The sequence below is a fragment of the Bombus affinis genome, chromosome 12 (assembly GCF_024516045.1).
Source record: "Bombus affinis isolate iyBomAffi1 chromosome 12, iyBomAffi1.2, whole genome shotgun sequence".
NCBI lineage: Eukaryota > Metazoa > Arthropoda > Insecta > Hymenoptera > Apidae > Bombus > Bombus affinis.
Window position 1 is genome coordinate 6,041,792 of NC_066355.1, and position 18,128 is coordinate 6,059,919.

General features: G+C 45.9%; 1 protein-coding gene across 15 annotated transcripts in view; it reads left to right on the top strand.

Moving 5' to 3' along the window:
* Positions 1–18,128, top strand: part of LOC126922525 (forkhead box protein P1-like) — a 216,907-nt gene that overhangs the window by 92,680 nt on the left and 106,099 nt on the right. The window lies entirely within an intron of this gene.

Here is an 18,128-nt window from a genome sequence, read left to right on the forward strand (position 1 = left end):
AATTCCAGCCTGCTACCGCGTCCTCTACCATCTAACTCGCGCCCCATCCATTGCTGCTGTTACTCTCTCGACCGACCACTCCGCCGACGCCCGGCGCCGTCGTTACTTATCCGTCGACGACCCTTAACGAGCAAAACGTGTCCTACGATTTAGGGAAAACTTTACGCGCCCGAAGTAATTTCTCCTTTTTACCTTTCTTCGCCGATTTGCCTCTCGATCTTGATCCTTCGTACCGATCGTCGCCAATTGGGCATACAAAATTGAAAGATTTGGTCAAGTCGAGGGTTGGCAGCGCCGGTACTTTCGATTTTATATTTCACGTAATCGCCTCTTACAAAGGAACAATGAATCGTTTGTCTTGCCCGAAGGAAAGAATAGAATTGCGTACGTAATCGCTACGATGCGCGTGAAACTTGCATTACGACGCGATTGGATCGTTTAGGCGGTTTATTTACCCATGTACTCGAGCCAAACGGCAACTTGATATATCGTTATTTAAAAGAATGCACATTTTCACGAAATGCCAGGACGGAGGGGGGAGGGGGGCCGTGACGTAAACGTTGTATTGTAACGCAAATAATGCGCGTGCTGGTAAAGTTAAATAAACGGAGAGTGACGTGCAATCTAAATCGTACGCGATACGAAGCAACGAGGAACGAACGTAACACGCAATTGCCAACGTGGTTAATGTAACCAGCTTCGTCGTATTTTACCAGCGATTTACATCGACGATCCGGGCGCCAATATCCGCGTTCAAGTATCGTTGGATTTAATTTTATCGAATAGTAACCGTATCGTCTTATTGCGATACAACGTCTTCATTCACCGATGCTTATGCGCACGACACAACGTGCGAATCACACCCACACGAGTTTACAGTTGGTATACACACGGTTAAGAGAAAAAAAAATAAATAACGTTTATCTTGGCTTTTACGTGCGATAGGGAAGCAAAGTCGATGCCGCCCACGCACGTAGCCGGCTCTAGGAAAAAACCATTCGTGCCACTTTGCACGTACGTGTGCGTCAAGCATGTTTATTGAAATCGTTTCGTTTCGGCGTGTCAGTGTGCCGATACACTGCCACGAATATCGTACGTATCCTTGCTGCACGCAATCATGTAAGACGCTTAAGATCGCTTTTGCATCGTGATCAGACTTACAATTTGTCTTCTATTTCTACGTTCGAACGTACCAATTTCATCGAGAACTTTTCATCCGAACTCCGAAAAAATCGTAGGTATAGCGTTTACCTTTCGTTTAAATCGTGTCGAAACGAAGATACTATAACGAGACGTATAACAGAATAATAATGCTAATCGCAAGTTTCGATGATTCAAAATTACATCGAAAGTGATAGGATGATTTTGAGTGTCCTACATTTTGCGAATCGATGTTGCCTCGTTCCATATATTTTACACGAGAATTACCAGGATAATCGAAACGACTAATTCACGTTTTTTTTATAGAAACTTTATAGATTTGCGACAGTGTAATTTTGGGAATTCAAATGATTTTCAGTTAAGTGAAATGATTCCAGTTTAAATAATTGCACGTAATTCGAAATATGGGTGGAACTACTAATATAGATGAAAGAACCTAAATTCCACCGTATATTGGCACGCGTACAAAAAGACTATCGTTTCAATACATTCCGCATTATCCGTTCTAAATCTCTGCCATTCTTCTGCTTCTTTTACCACGTTTGCTGTTCTAACGTAACGTTACAATGTTTCCGTGTTCGATAAAGGAAAAGTTAAACAACGTTTTCCACAAGGACGAGCGATGATTCGTCTAGGCGCGGGAAGAGGATGCCCGTAGAAGAGATATTATGCATGCGACTTGGAACACGTATTCGTCGCTTTCTAAGAAGCCAACAAACGCGCATAGGTTGCCAGGAACACAGCTCGATTCCACGATACACGCGCGAAAAACGCTCGTAGGCTAGTCGCTTACGTATGTGAGTACGGGACAATGAGATCATCGGTGACTCTACACAAACGTACCTTGTCGTTGGAAAGACTGACGTCAACAGTTTCGGCTGGTTTCGTTGACTTCGCGAATGATTCTCGCCCGATACGATGATATCAGGAAGACTAATGCCGATCGTGCACGTGCAAACGTTATACCTGGCCGACTCGTTCGATCCTGTTTCATTAAACATCGTAACCGCTCGAATAAACTGGCCGCGCTGGTTCTCTGCGCCTTGCGAAATAATTAAAGGCGGTTGAATTTATCGCGACCGATCGGCAGACGCGATTAGAACTCGGTGAATTTCGCGACGGTATTATAAACCGTACTCGCCACGTACACTCACCAACCAAGAGGTAGATGGGAAATGTTTCTTTTTCTTCCTTTTTTTTCGGCGCGTGGAAATATCGATGAAATTTAAAAGGGGGTTGAAACGCTACGATCTCCTTCGAAACGTAATCCGGAGCGCTCTTTCGTCCGTGGGCAATATGAATCGCGAGAAAAATCAGAACCGGATGGGGGTGGCAGATCTTAGCCCCGGTCTCTTCCCTCGCAACCCCTGGGTTTTAAGATATGCAGGGCACAACGCACGCTTTCCTAGCGGGACTATTTTAATACGAATGAGAGGGGCGGGCTGGTTCGAGGCGAAAAGAGAGAAAGAGAGAGAGAGAGAAAGAGAGAGTCTTGCCTGAGAAGATCTACTTCTTGATTACAGAACTTTTTACCTAATTACATAACATTGTTACCATTTACAAAGTCGCAGCCGGGTATACGTCGCCTGACTACTAATTAGGAAGCCCGATTAGCGGCGAGGCGAACGAGATCACGCCTCCTACGTGTCCGATAAATTTCGTGCGATTCCCTCGAGCTACCGCTTCTTTAATGAAATCTCAAAGATTCCATTGATCTTTCAAATGGAAAAATCCTGTCCTCGTAGATTGCTTCCATTACGTATATGTTTGCGTAACGTTATTAATTTAAAGTCCGTGGCAGTACAAGAATTTAGAAATGGTCGAGTTTATTCGTAGAAGCGGAGCTTCTTATCGGAAAGATGTAAGCTCACGGAGAGATAGTCATGCGCAAGGGACGCGTTCTCGACGATGCAGACATTAAGACGTCTGGTCCTCGACCTCCGTTTCCCATCCCTTTGCTCGCCTCTCCCCTTCCCTATTTTTTACCCCCTCCCCACCCCTGTAGGTGGTCTAGCCCGTTAGACGGCGCTGGTTTACCCCGTCTTCATTGTCCTCTAATTCTCATCTGATCCTCACATTACGTAATTTTCTCTTTATTATTTTATAATTCCTGTGACTCTCCGCTCCTCTCTCAAACACAGTTTCGCGTCCGCGTTCATTCGACTTCACGGCCCGCACGAACTCATCCTACACCACGCATACTAATGCATCCTCGCATTTATTAATTATTCCCTGCTAGTTACCGCAGCTTTTCGCCCCCGACGGTTGTTCCTTCTCCGCCGCGTAATGATAGATTAAACCTCCTAGATTCGGCGACGGACAATGTACCTCACGTACTCGACGTTTCTACGGTCTCCTCGCTTATCTCGCAGGATTTTTCAGCCGTTCGGCTCGCACGTTTCATTATTCGCCACTCTAGAGTTTCCTGACTTTGCCACGGAAATACAGATTGCCGTGAAAAGTGTGTGGATTTAAATAAATTTCGAAATCCTCCAACGAAGCGATTCTGTCGGAAGTAGAAAGTTGTTCAACATATCGATAACTAAATTCTTTTTCCATTTCCTTCGTTTTTACGTACTCGACGATGTAGCAAACGGAAATTTTTACGTCGAATTCCGATCTCGATACCTTCGGGAATTTAATTCCCTTTTAACGTCGGAGGCGATTCCTTTTCATGGCAGTCGCAAATGTTTAATTGGCTCGACCTAGAGGCAGCCAGTGGCTACATTAATTGCATCGTATTGCCAAGGGTGGTTCGAGCAGGTGGCTGTCTAACTGTGGATCAGGCAAAAGCAACGGCATGGCCAGTGGAAAAGGCGGCTTGCATTGAATGCTAAACAAAAGCTAATTTATATCCGGAGGTCGGGCCTTTGCCGGAGATCGGGAGATGAATGGCTATACTTCTTGCATACCAAGTAACCCGCCAACTCCTGAAGGACTACGGAGTTAAAGATCTCGGGGGATGTTTCCTTCGGGGTAGTCACTCGTATCCCCGAATCTCCCATTTACCGCGAGATGGTGGACTACATTTTCGAATGTTTCAAAAATTACTTCGTCGACATCTGAACACACCTCGAATACATTAAACATTCTATCTTCCATTGTTACGTATGAATATACACAATGATTGTTATTTCAGAAAACACACGTGGCCTAAGCGATTGATTCTGAAATGTAAATTGAAAAGTTATTGCAATATAAGCTTCGGGATTGATGTCGAAATTAAAAGTTTGGAACAAACGGTAGGAAATGAAGGGCGGGAATATTCCCTTTAGGGTTGCCGCCCTTAAAATTCGACCGAGAACGGGCGTTCAATAATCATACATCCCCTTGAAGAACTCGGCATCGTTGTACGTTACCCTTTCGATAATCAACGAAGTTGTTGGTCGAAGATCGGCAGACGTCGTCGAGGAAACTGGGTGCTGTTGGAATCTCGCGAATTTAGCAAACGGAAAGTTCCGTTTCTAATTCTCTTCTCTGTCGCTTCTCTCCAAAAGCCAACTATTTTTCATAAAATAGACGTCTCATCTAATTCTTCTACCTCGGAGGAAATTTCCAAAATTACTTACCGATAATACGATAGTTTCTCGAAAAAAAGGAGGGGTAATATGGAGAAAAAAAGAAATATTGGATCTCCCGAAGCAACGTCCCCGACGTAATCAAAAGAAAGTTGGCTACGTTGGTAAATCTCGAAATGAGATTTGTCGTGGCCAGTTTTTTCTCGTCCCGATCAAAATTCTATTCCCCTGACTTGCACGTTGTACGTATCATGAAATTTTAATCTTGTTGAAAAAGTTTCGTTCTTCGATCCTTCCTTTCGAGGAGAGAGAAAAGGGGAAGGAGACGCGAGCGACTTTCGGAGAGGAGAGAAGCCTGTTGATTCTGACGGCCGGTGTTGGATGGGAAACATCGTCTAGCCGGCGTTGAACTTTCTCGATACACAAGGCAACATAGCAACACAACACGGTAAAGCACAACAAGTGGGGGGGATGCTGGGGGTGGAAAGCTCGATAGATATACAGCCAGCCGTAGCTGGAGAGGCGCGCGTCGCCAGCACCACGTGCTTTCAACCCCTCCTCAACGCCTCTCTCCTCCTCCCTTTTACCGTCTGTCTTCCTCTCTTTCGCTCACTCTAAACAACCCCTCTACCCACTGATCGGCCGACCGTGTACACCCCTGTCATCCCCCACGCGTGGGAAACGCAGCCTCTGCCGCGAAACACCACGTGCTGTTGCTCGACACACCTCTTTTCAACCTGTTTTATTGCTTGACCCTGTTCGATATATCACGTGGAAATTGATTGATTTTTTTCTCCAAGCTTTGAAGAATGTTTCATCGTGTCTTTTCAAACAGGTTAATCTAGTATGTGCTTGGAAAATTTAAACGAAATAAAAGGAAATCCATTTTCATAGGATCAAAATTTTATTGAATAAATATTCTTCGAAAATCTTTTCATTTTTTCTCGATTCCGTTAAATACATAATAGAAGAAGATTACATTGATTCTGAGAAACGCTATAAACTTTACAAACGAACATAATACAAACTAAGGAGGACAGAATTCCGTCGCATAGGAAAATTGTATCCTGTGATTCCGACTTATTTTTCTATTTACGTAGAAAGTGATAACATATGCGATAAAATGCTGCAAACGATGCTAATAAGGGTTGATCTTTCCCTCGATCCGATATTAACGAGCGACGAAATCCAAGGAGGCGAGTCGAGTCGAATTAGGTATGCCAACGTAACCGAGACGTGCAACCTTGTAAATAGATGTCTGGATCGTGCGAACGTTTCCACCATATCGCTATACTCGGCAAGAAAGGGCTACAACGTCGGAAGTTCGTAGATACGAGCTGGCAGAACAGTAGCTGATTCTCTCTATATATGCTCCAACTTCTTACATGCACGCGTATGCACGCCGGTAATTAGTGACTTAATGAAGGGGAGGCTCGAGACTCTGTAAATAATTACCAACAGGCGTGATCTCACGCTCGAGTATTCGCAGCTTGCGATTTCGATCTCGAACAGCGCGAAAAGGGCACCAAGTTTTTAAGCACGCTCGCGTGTCCCGGTATCGCGTTATCTTTAATTTAATAACCGCCGCGTTATTTGAATTTTCGTCCTTGGACTTTTAGTTTCTCGAAGGACGGAACTTTGCTTTTCGATCGCGCAGCGCGATAATTAACTGGAATAGAGAAGAGCCTTTGTCAATTTTTTCCGGGCCAGTTGGAATTTAGGTCCACGTTAAATTTCTAGGATCGATACACGAGAAGACGATGAACTTGCTCTATTTTTTTCATTCGATGTCCGGTCTACGAGTTTTAATTAAATCTGCATCGCGCGTCCCTTCACGTTGAACTCCGTCGCTGGCGGAAGCATAGCGGTTCGATTCGGGCGGAGGAAACCGCTTTACGACATGCATTATTCCGTAGGGTTGTAAAAGAAACATAGTTTTTGATTTTACGTCCTGCCGGTAATTTTTGTCCTACCGCTCGTTACGAATGTCAGACTTCGGGATAAGGGATGTCCGAGTCGCGTAGCCCGCAAACGTGACTTCTCTTTCCTCCACTGAAACGTACCAAGGGAGAAAATCCCCTTTTATCTTCGCCTCTTCCCCATTCGTTCGTGTACATACATGACTTCTTTAACGTTCCCGCAGAGTTTCGATTTCCTTCGCCTGTGCTCGTTACCCCTCCCCCCTGGTCCGGAGGGTAGACTTCTTTTCTTCGCTACATCGGACAATATATAACAAAAGTTGGAGTCGACGGACAAGGGAAATGCGACTAATCAGTATCAGACTGATCATTTACCCAAACGAGTGCCACCTCATTTTTCGAAAACTTTTCCCTTTGAATCTAACTACGAGGACGATCGAGCGTCTCGCGAATATCCCTCCATGGAGAAACTCGAAACACGTGCATTTAATCGTGCACTTAATCTGAACAGGCTGAAGGGGATGAATTCGGTTTCCATCGACTCGTCGTGACAGGGCATAGAAATCAAATGACCCAAAGTAATTCCGACTGCATCTCCAGACATTACTTGGCCCTGATCAATACGTACGTCCTTCCCCTGCCGCTCTCTCGCTAGGTAGACTCGTACGCGGTAACGTCCCGACGGTAGTTCGCATCTCAAGGAGAGAGAGGTGAAAAAAAGGAAGTTCCACGAGAGGGGTTGAGGGAGGGGCAGCGGAAAGGGATTCCGCGAGTCTGCGGTAATCGCGCCCGCTCGCGAGCATCTCTCCTCTACTCGAACTCTCCGCTTCGCCCCCTATTTTTTTTTCCTCTTTCTTTTTTCCTTTCCTTCCCCCGAAAGCTTGGCTGGTAGAAGGGGCACAAGCACGGTTTAAGGGGGGTCACGTGGAACGGCGTGAATACCGAGTGGGCGGATGGCACTGCTAGCTGGCAGAGCAGAGGCGAATATTGCGCGCGCATTTGAACGTGTGTGTGAATAGAACACATACTCCGGTTGCCTCGTGTTGTATCCTTTACGCTACTCTGTACGAGCATGCGTCTCAGCCACCGGCGGATTTTCGTCTACGTACGTACATACGTACGAAACACACATGCATTTAGCCGAAACGATTTTAAAGCAGGATAGTGGCGGCGGAGTAGTCCAGGAGGAGACGACGGTGGTGGCGGTGGAGTTGATACGATGGTAGTAGTGGGTGGCGGTGGTGGTGGAGGAGCTTGGTTCTCCCTGCTACGGAAGATAGAACTGGTGGTGGAGCTCCAGAAGTAGTGGATAGAGGAAAGAGAGGATGGCAGTAGCGGTGACGTTGGCGCGAGTAGAGGGGGAGGTAGAGAAGAGAATAGAGATCGGCGAGATCTCCTCTCTTAGCCTCGACGAGCGAGACGAACGGAGGAGTGGAGAACGGATGGACGAGTGAGCCAGGACGAGTTGGAGCGAGAGAGGCAGAGGGATGCGGACAGAGTGACAGAGATGGAGAACGAGAGGAACGGGCGTGTAGGCGGACCAGAGAGAGGAATTCCACGGAGGCGTGTCTTCCCCGGCGCACCAGGTGCAAAGGTGCGCGAACGCGACGTTGCCACGCCTTTTCCACGGGGCGACGTGGCCTACAACTGCACGACGTCGACGTCGACAGCCACGACGACGACGACGACGACGACAACGACGAGGAGGACGACGAGGTCGACGTAATAACGGCCCTCTTCGTCTAACGACGGTCGACCAAGAATTTTCTGCCTTCCACCCGTGGAACGTCTAGCTGGGACACATCCCCCTTCTCGTTGCCTTGCTTTTCTACCTTTCTCCTCTTTCTCTCTCTCTCTCTCTCTCTCTCTCTCTCCCTTCGCCTTGCTCTTACAGGCTGTACCACCTACCCCCTACCAATTTCGCATAGGGGGTACTATGTTAACGGACGGGTTGTGTCCAACCCAACCATCCAGAATCCAGCTTCTGGTGTCAACGTCCCGAAGTTTCCACGAGCTACTCTCCTGAATATGCACCTTCTACGTTTTCGGTGTACAGGGGGCGGACGAGGTTGGAGTGAGATGACACGACGACGCTGCGAGATGGAGAAGGGTGGCACGAGCTGGCAAGGTAGCGGTGGCATGTGGGGAGGAAACTGGGGGGGTGGTTGAACAGGACAGACTGGGGCGCAAAGCGGGATTCTTTCTGCCTTGCAGGATGCTCGCGACTGGAATGCAGGATTACGGTATTCAGCATCACGTAATGCATCCGTGTTAGGTGCACGGTAAACAGAAATGGCGCGAGCACGCGGACGTGATCGCACGATATCGAACTCCAACGATTTTGCCATATTCTCCATTCGTTCGTCTCCACCATCTATAGACCTTGTCTTCGAACAAATTTTCGCAGGGGGATGTTCGACGCGTGTAATTTTACTTCGCCAGGAATGCTGATTTCTTCTTTCGTTTATTCTTTTCTACGGCTTTCACAATTTCTTGGGAATAGAAAATCCTAAGGATCGTAAGGAATTTGAACGAAAAACCGGTACTGTGTATGTACGTCAATTAGATTTATATATTACGGATCATTGGAACGGACATAAAATATAGGACGATGTAACGCGGACGTCTGGACCAGGGTATAAAATAAATCGTTTCAGGGGAACGAATATCGCGTTACGATCCATCCGTATTAGGAGATAGAAAGGTGGAATTGAAGCTCGATAAACGTATTTGAAGTACTCGGAGGTTTCCAAACACGGAACCAGCCGGAGATCCGCGCGATTCGCTCCGAGTAATACTTATATCTCGTTACACACGGTGTCCCTGCTATTAATTATTCTCCATCTCGCTCGCTGCCGTGGCTAGCTCTCGAAACGCTTCGATTACGGTTTCCTCTCCGACAGTGAAGTGCACGTTCTTCCGTATGACAATTGATTTAATATAGCACTCTGCGTATTCTAGCGGACTGGTAAAAAATTTATAAAAGATAAATACTGTTCGAATTTATTTTTTACATCGACACTGTCGTTAATCCTCGTTCCTTGTCGTTCTCTTCTTATCGTCATTGTAGCCAATTTTTTTCGAGAACGTATAATATACCTCTTCCGAATGTTGAACGCAAGTTACCGTTTCCATATATTCGAAGAAAACTGAGACTTTTATCGGAAGAAGTTACAACTCATTCTATTTACAATAATTGAACAAGAAGTCATAGGAAGAAACTGACGCTAACAGAATAGACTATTAGATTAACCGTTCCATTTAATTTTGCACGATTGAATTAAAAGCTGAGTCAAGGTCCTACGACCCGATTTCATCGTGAAATTTGGTTCCTTTCCTTCTCCTGAAAGCTCTTCTCGTTTCGAAAATATTACGATAAGCGATGCATCGTTCCGTACGCGACATTTCACATCTCCGTAATTGTTAGTCCTTCGTCGTGGTTATTGCATCCTTCTGTCGTTTGGCTCGATATCTTCGCTCGTCCCCTCTTCGTCCTTTTGTATAACAATTCTCGTATGCTCCATCATCGTCTCCATGCAACTTTCCTCTTCTCTTCTCCTCCATAGTTCTACTTACACCACTTCCACCTGGCAGTTCGTCTCTCCAATCCTCCATTTCTCTCCCTCTCTCTCTCTCTCTCTCTCTCTCTCTCTCTCTGTCGCACACTTTGCTATCGCTGCTGCTGCTTCCTCTCGCGATTCCATTTCTGCGTTGTTGAACTATAACTCTCTCTAGGAAGGCAGTGGCAGCTATTACGCCGGCTCCTAAGCTATTACGGCATCTGGGAAGCTCGTTGGTGCTGGTGCAAACGGGACGAACGCGGGGGTTCGAGGAAGTGGCACGAGAGGAGGAACACCAAGGGGTACGGGGCGGTTGGTGGGGGTCGGGGGTGGGCGTTGGGTTAGGCGAGGTGATGTATTGAGATCCCATTGTATCCACGGAATCCCCCTAAGATTGCCAAACGACGTCCTCCCCCGCCACTCTTCGCCTTCCATCTTCCGCCATCCACCTTTCCAGCCGCCCACATTCTGCCACCTCCTTCGTAACCCCGCGTCTCCAACCCCCTACCTCACGATTCTCGCATAATACGTCACCGGTGGAAAGGCAAGCCTTCGGTTTTACTTTTCGTTGAGACTCCCCCCACCCCCCACCCACCCTCCTCCTCAAAGCTTCGCTCTCTCCTCGTATATTTCTCTTCTCCATTTTTCCTTTTTATCCTCTGTCTCTTCTTCCATTTTAACCCACACCACCCGGTTGATTCTTTCACCCCGTTCTCCTTTTTCTCGAACGAGAACCTATGCAGATGCGCGTGCTGGAATATTCATGCCGCGACGGAAACAGAAAAAACAGCATCGTCGAAATCACCGTTTTCCACCTCACGATACCATCCCCTCGTCATCTTCCCACTCTGCTTCTCGCCTTTTCGAGCCGTTCTTGATCTCTCTTCCTCTTCTCCTCTTTCTTCTTTTTTTGTTCTTCTCTCTTTTCGCTTGGCCCCTTTCTGTTCACGGAGCGTCTTTAATAATACGACGTAGCGTAGCCGCAACCGCGTACAGTATCGATAGCTCGCATAATGTCGAGCCGTTCTCTCGGATATTGCGCTGAAGGGAACGCACGGTTCGTTCTCGGAACGTTCGTCGAGGAAACGGGCGAAAAGGAAAGCGAGGGAGGCAAGGCACACAAACCGAGCAGCGACAGATGCAGACCGGGAGGAATTCAAATTTTTGCGCTGAATGCCCGCCGGTTCAATAACAACCTTTATTATTTTAACGATCTACGCCATTGCTCGTCGTCACCTTTGCCTCCGTATCGTACGTTTGCCTTCGATCCGACAAAGAGAATCCTCGGTTCCATGATAATTAGCCAACCCTTTTGTCTAATTATTTTCCCCTTCCATCCCCTGTATGCAACTGTGCTTACGACTGTTGGATCAAATTTTTCGATTGCTTGACTTGGTTGGTCTTCTGTTTGGTATCATCGTGTGGGAATATTTTTAAAGTCAATATTCATTAAAGAAACGATGGTCAGGTAAACCAGTATTTGCCTCGTACGCTCGTGTATAGACCAAGTCCTTCGAAGAGAAAGAAATTGCGGACAGTAAATATCCGGAACGTGTTTGTAACGCTGGCGGATCAATAAAACGTTATATAGACCTCGCGTATAAAGACGGAAGCTAACATTATCCCAAGGCAGCTCGCAATTTCGTTAAAAATAACGCGTCGCTATCTATTACTAGCCGTGGAAGTCAACATACGACTGCTGTACCGTTATTCGAACGATCTGCATAATACATATGTCCACCAGAAAGTGGTAGCAAAGCGGGGGGACGTTCGTCGCACGATAAGCGCTTGCATTTTTGATGCTTTGAAAGCTATGAATCAAACCTGATGTCATCTATCTCGTACATTAACGACTTCATCGAAGAACGCAAAGTTCGGAAATTATTCAGAAATAATCCTCTGAAGCTCTGTTCAGTCCTTCGTTTAAAACTCGTTCAGCTATTGCCGAAACTGTTTGTAATTTGGATGTATTTCCACGTTCTTATAATAGATGATTATGGTATATATGGTGATATTTCTATTATCTAATTTAATAAAGAAAGCTTCAAGATACCAGTGAAGTTTGTCACCTCAATACATCTCTCATTACCTCTTTGACAGTGTAATAGAACGACGAGGAATTCAGAATAAGGAATATAGAAAATAAATACTTCTTTATCGTTAACACGTCTTACATATCTGGCGTCATATATAAAGAATACGTACTGTCAACAGTTTATCGTTTAACTATTTATTAAGAGATAACGTGTTTACGTGTTAATAGGTATTACGTATGATAGTATAATACGAAGTCTAAGTCCCGTGTTGTATTGCGAAAAGATTATATGTGCAAGAACCATAATCGCGTGATTGTGACTGCAAAGAGCATACGAAGTTAACAAAACCATATAAAGTTTGCGTAGTTTTCGCACGTAAAGAACTGCGCGATTTCAAATTCTGATAAAAAAAGGTCCATTTACTAAAATGAGATAAATGAAACGATAGACAGAATAAACGTCCCAGAATCGCAAAGAATCGATTTCGTCGTACTTAAGATTCGCTTAACTTTTCACCACGTGTAAGCAGAAGACAGGAAAAAAAATGACTCATAAATTTGCAAGCGAATACACGATTATAACAACTCGGCTAGAGCGTTCTTGCCTTGCGAACAGGGGACGAGTACGCAGATTTTAATTGGCGATCCGCCAATCTCCGCCTCGATACACAACCTAGTACAAATATCGACGATGTCGGGACTGTAGCGGCGGTCAACGCAAATGCAATTTGCGTATCCTCCTCCCTTCTCTGTGCGACGGAGATAGCGGAAAAAGGGGACAGGAAGGGGTTACATGGTAGGAGGGGGATCGATATTTGGTAAATATTTGTGGCGAGTCGAAACAACAGAGCTCGAAAGGACGTATTCTATCTCTGTTTCTCTCTCTCTCTCTCTCTCTCTCTCTCTCTCTCTCTGTCTCTGTCTCTGTCTCTCTTTCTCTCTCTCATTCGTCCTCTCTGTACTCGTGAAGCGCAGGATGTTTGTTTCGCGATCCGAATACCATTCGAGGGTGCCTGGAAAATCGCGTGGGAGTGTTGGCGTCATCGAGAGCGTCATATACAAGCGTTCAAGCGGAATGTTGATCCCGACAGCGACCGATGCGTTGTTCACGCAGAAAAAAAAGTACGTCATCGTTGCTATTTCCGCCGCGAGTGGCCGCGTCGCCTCGAGGCTCTCCAACTATCATCGATCGCGTTCCCCAAAGGTCCGTAACCTTCGACTTAAATTATTCCGATCGTGCAAAGGTTAGGGACAGACGGTAGATGTGGCGTATCTGCCCGTCTTTTCCCCGAGAACCATAAGGATTAATGGGTTTTATCACGATATTCTTCGGATCTTGTTCAAAGTCGCGTTACGTACAGAACGATATCCGGTTGCGAGGAAGATGGAGATAGAAGTATAAAATGATCGGTTATATAATTGAACCGAACGATTGCATGTAAAGGTGCACGACAAGTGGAAGAGAAACATATGTCCGGATTGTTTATTCGCGTATCTCGTCCGGGTTTAAGCCGACCATGAGGCAGAAAAATAAATATCTATCGGCCATGTGTTTATTCGGTGTTGTCGGATATCGCTGTATACATAGCAACTTTATCGTTGTCGTTGAAACACTCGGCCAGGTACGACCGTTTTATAATGGAAACGGGGAAATACCCCTGCTGGTTGGTCGAACTTATTTTTTCCGCCTACGCCGCGATATCTGCCAGACATCGTCAAGGAATAATTTCATTTTTATTGCGAATAGAAATAATATTTCTATTCGCGGGAACGCGACGAAGGGCGAGGGATTAGTTGGACAGGCTGACGCGATTAAAACGAACAGAGCAAATGATTGCGTCCAATCAGTCTTTCTTAAAGACTTTCCCCGAGACAATCGTCCGAGAAACGGGCTACGGTGGTGGTGGAAAAGTTGGCAAGGAAAATGTCTAGCGGAAAATACGAAACCGTCAAGAAGGAAAAGGCAAATCCTCGGAAAGTTCTCGCGGAAGCGGCACGATAAAGCCGTCAATTTTCACCCTCAATACCGTTTGTCTCCGCGAAAGAAAGGAAAGCAAGCACGGCGGCCGTGAAAAGAGCGAAAGAGAGACACGAGCTACGAGGGCAAGAAGAGGCGATCCTGGAAAAAGGGGGTGAAGGCGGAACGAAAACGACGGAGACGGAAGAGCCCATCGGAAAGGAGGAGACATTTATTACGACTTTAACTGGACTTTGTGTTTATTCAGCGACTGTTGCTCTCACTTACAGCCGTTTCTTCTCCTTCTGTCCGTTGGAAGAGACGCACAACATCCAAAGACAGACAGTTGGTATACTACAACACGACTGGGAATGAAGGTCCATGGCTTCCGCCGCGAGAAATTCTTGGCACGTAGGGTGACCATCCGGATGGCGTGCTTCTTCTTCAACCCCTGTCACACGACTCTCTTCTCTGCCCCCTCGCGTCGAGAGAATCTTTCACTTTATCCACTGGTGGACACCGATCCGGCAAACTCTGCCACCTCCACCACCGCCACCACTACCACTGATATTCCTGCTTCTCTTCCTCTGTCCGTCCCCTTCATCCCTCTGAATATCATTCCGCGAACGTCGACTTGCATCCCTTTTCAGTCTCGTCAGGAGAAACGACGTGTCCGCCTGACGAGACGTTTCGAATGTTTGCCACGTCTATCTCTCGCCTCGTCAGGCCGCGGTTCTTTGATTTATCTCGATCGAGAGAGTCCGCCCGAGGGACGTTGACTTCTTTGCGTATACGTCTCTCTATCGCCGCCAGCTGATCGTCGTTGAAACCGTATTCGATGGAAGTTTTTCATTATTTCCAGCCACCGCGTACATTATCGACGGACAAATTTAATCGTAGAAATAATAGTGGAATGTTTGTGGAGTTTCGAATGAGTTTACCCGTCGCAGTTCTATATATATATATATATCATACCAGAAAACTTGTCTGATTCGATAGTGGCTGAAGAAATCAGAAGCGAACGGTAACGCGATAAACTCGGTGTTAGGTTGCACCTGCACGAATTGCATCACAAGCAGCTGACTCGTTGTTTTCGCGTGTCTTGTGTATTTAACGTTTCACCCGCGCGATATACGTACACTTCTCTGTATTACTATTAAAGCGATAGAGTAGGAAAGGGTCAGCTAAATCGACGATTCGATGGCAGAAAACGATCATGGTCACGCAGACCATCGGTGTACGATGTATACGTTCTTGAAAGTTGAGAGGAGAAGGTATAGGCCTCGGGAGTTAGGTATAAACCGACTGCCACTGAAGAGGAGGTAAAGTAAAGACAATCGCGCACAATTGGCACATGAAATTTAAAGAAGCAAGGACGAGGCGGCGCGGGTGGAAGGGCTGGTCGCTCACTCAATATACCCACGCTCCGGTGTTCGAGCCCTTATTCTTTTCTCTTCCTTCCAGTTCGCTGGAAATTTACATTTCCTCCCTCCTTGCTGGAACTGTCTGTTTATCCCGCTTTCTTTTAAAGAGCCGCTGGTGGCTATACCCCAACCTTCTGAACCCGCTATGAACCCCCTCAAGTTCTAGCTCCTCAGCCCCTCGAAATTTTATTTCCATCTCCTTTTCACTAACCTCTTTCCGCATGGTTTCTCTTTTTCCTTCGTCCTTTCACCGTCGAGCGACGGAGAATCGTCGATCTCTCGCAGTACCCGAACCCGCAGCACCTCATCTTCCGCTATACAGAGACAATCCTCCATTTACGGCGAGATTACGCTTCGTTGGCCGATAATCGAAAATATGCCATCGAATAACGCCCCGGAATTATTTGTAGCCTCTCCGCGCCGCGTCTTCCTGACGCTGATGAAGAGACAATCGGGCACGAAGGAGGGTCCACAGTTCGTCAAGGTCTTCTTCTTTCATTTTCACCAAAGAATTTACGATACGCGAATGCGAAGATGTTTCACATTTTAGCTATGAAACTATCGAACGTGTATGACATGAAAGGACCTTGAGAATGTACGTCGATCTGTGCCGTTTCCTCCTTTTTCTAATTCATCCACTCAAGGGTTCCTTCGTCTTGCGAGTTTCCGAGCAGACGACGCAGCCAGCTCGGTTTATTAAAACATTCAATTTCGTATATTACGCATTCGTTACTCTTATCTGAGTGAACGGGCGAAGGGTGCGTCCTCCGGTGACGGGGAATCGCGGAATCCTCGAATCGGGACGTGTCATTTCGAAAACGTCGCTCAATAAACGAAAGAGGGATCAGCATTCGCGGCGGGACGTAATCCGTGGATCAGATGCCGAAATCAGCGGGTAATTGACGCAATTTCTTCTCCCTCCCCCGACACCCACCCGAAGGATTTCTCTTAGTGCGAGCTCGAGAGAAAGAGACGAACGAAGAAAGGACGATGGAAATGGGGAACATTGGGGGGCGGAAAAAGAATGTGCTCGTGAGAAAAGGATAGACAAGACCACAATCTCTTTTTCTCGAGTTTCAGCGTGGCGTGAGCCTCCGGTCGGATTTTAGCGCAGATTCTAAAAGCCAGCCAAGTCTCGGTTGCGGAAGAAGCGAACCTTTAATAAAGAGCTTAAGCGAGCTAAATAGAAACATTTTTCCGTCGGCTTGACTCGGCTTGCTTCCCAAGTCTTGGCTCCGTTGCAATGAAATGAGTCGCGGCTGCTCGTGCATAAGTAATCCGCAGATGAAGGTATCCCAACCCCTATTCCGTCACCCCCCTCTTGCTCGAGTTTCCTCCTAGGAGAGCTACTGCGTCGACGTATATCGGCCCGGTGGATCTTTAAAAATCAACCGTGGATTATCCGTGACTGGTTCGTGCGAATATTCCTCTTAGAAGTGGGCTATTTATTATGTAAAAATACGAGATAACAGTATTAGATAGATAACAAATTATGGCATACATCGCCGATAATAAGTATTAGAATACCTACTCGTTATGCTCATTCGCAAACTGTAATAAATTTTATCTTACTCGACAGGTATTTTATATTGTGAAGCGCGTATGAAACGATTGAAATAATCGGTGATAAATTAACTAGGAAATAAAAGCAACGAATTAAATGTGTACGGAGTTCTATTTGCACAAGTGAACTAATATTACCAACGAAATTTTACAAGCTACAAATTGTCGATTATCATATATATCGTTACGTAATAACGACAGGTTTGAGAATGAAATGAATGAACTTTTTTACCGACTACCAATTACCTGATTACCTTATTTGAAAAAAATTCTAAAATTCTAAAGAAATCTATCTTTTTCAACTAGTTAATTTTTTCATTTTTTACCCTGATATTGTTCATTGATAAATTATAACGCGTAAGTGTTGTAATATTCGTGACCGGTGATATACATGACGAAACAACATCAGTACCAACTTTTATTAAATACCGAAAGGAAGTCACTGTACGTATTATACTTATTATTCCTACCTAGACAAACAAAATCTGTTCAACTTTGAAATTTTCTATTCTACTCCGCAAAATGTGTTTAACTTCTAAATTCTCAATTCTCCGAGAGACAAGAGCGTGAGGAAAGAATCTTTAACCATCAATCTGAATATTTCTTAACTCATTTTCCCAAAGTGACGTCTTGTAGAACGGAATCCATGTGTCGGTGGTCTTTTGATGGCACGAGCGGAGGGCGAAGGTCGTTTATGGTGCAAACCACTCGATGGGGTGGGGGGAAGGATTCGGTAATTATTCGCCATAGGCTTGAAAAATTGCCACCTAATCCCGAAATCGATAGTCCTGCCAGAGAACGCGCGAGTGTAAGGAACCCTCTCCACCCTTCCCTACCCTCTCGTACGTATCAGTTTTTTTTTCCTCTAGCCGTTGGAAAAAAGGGGGTGAAAGTCTGTGTGGGGGTTAGCCTCCTTTTCCTCGCGAAGACAGCCCCTCGCGACACTGTCGTCGTATCATGAAAATAATGTATCGATATCGTAATAAGGGAA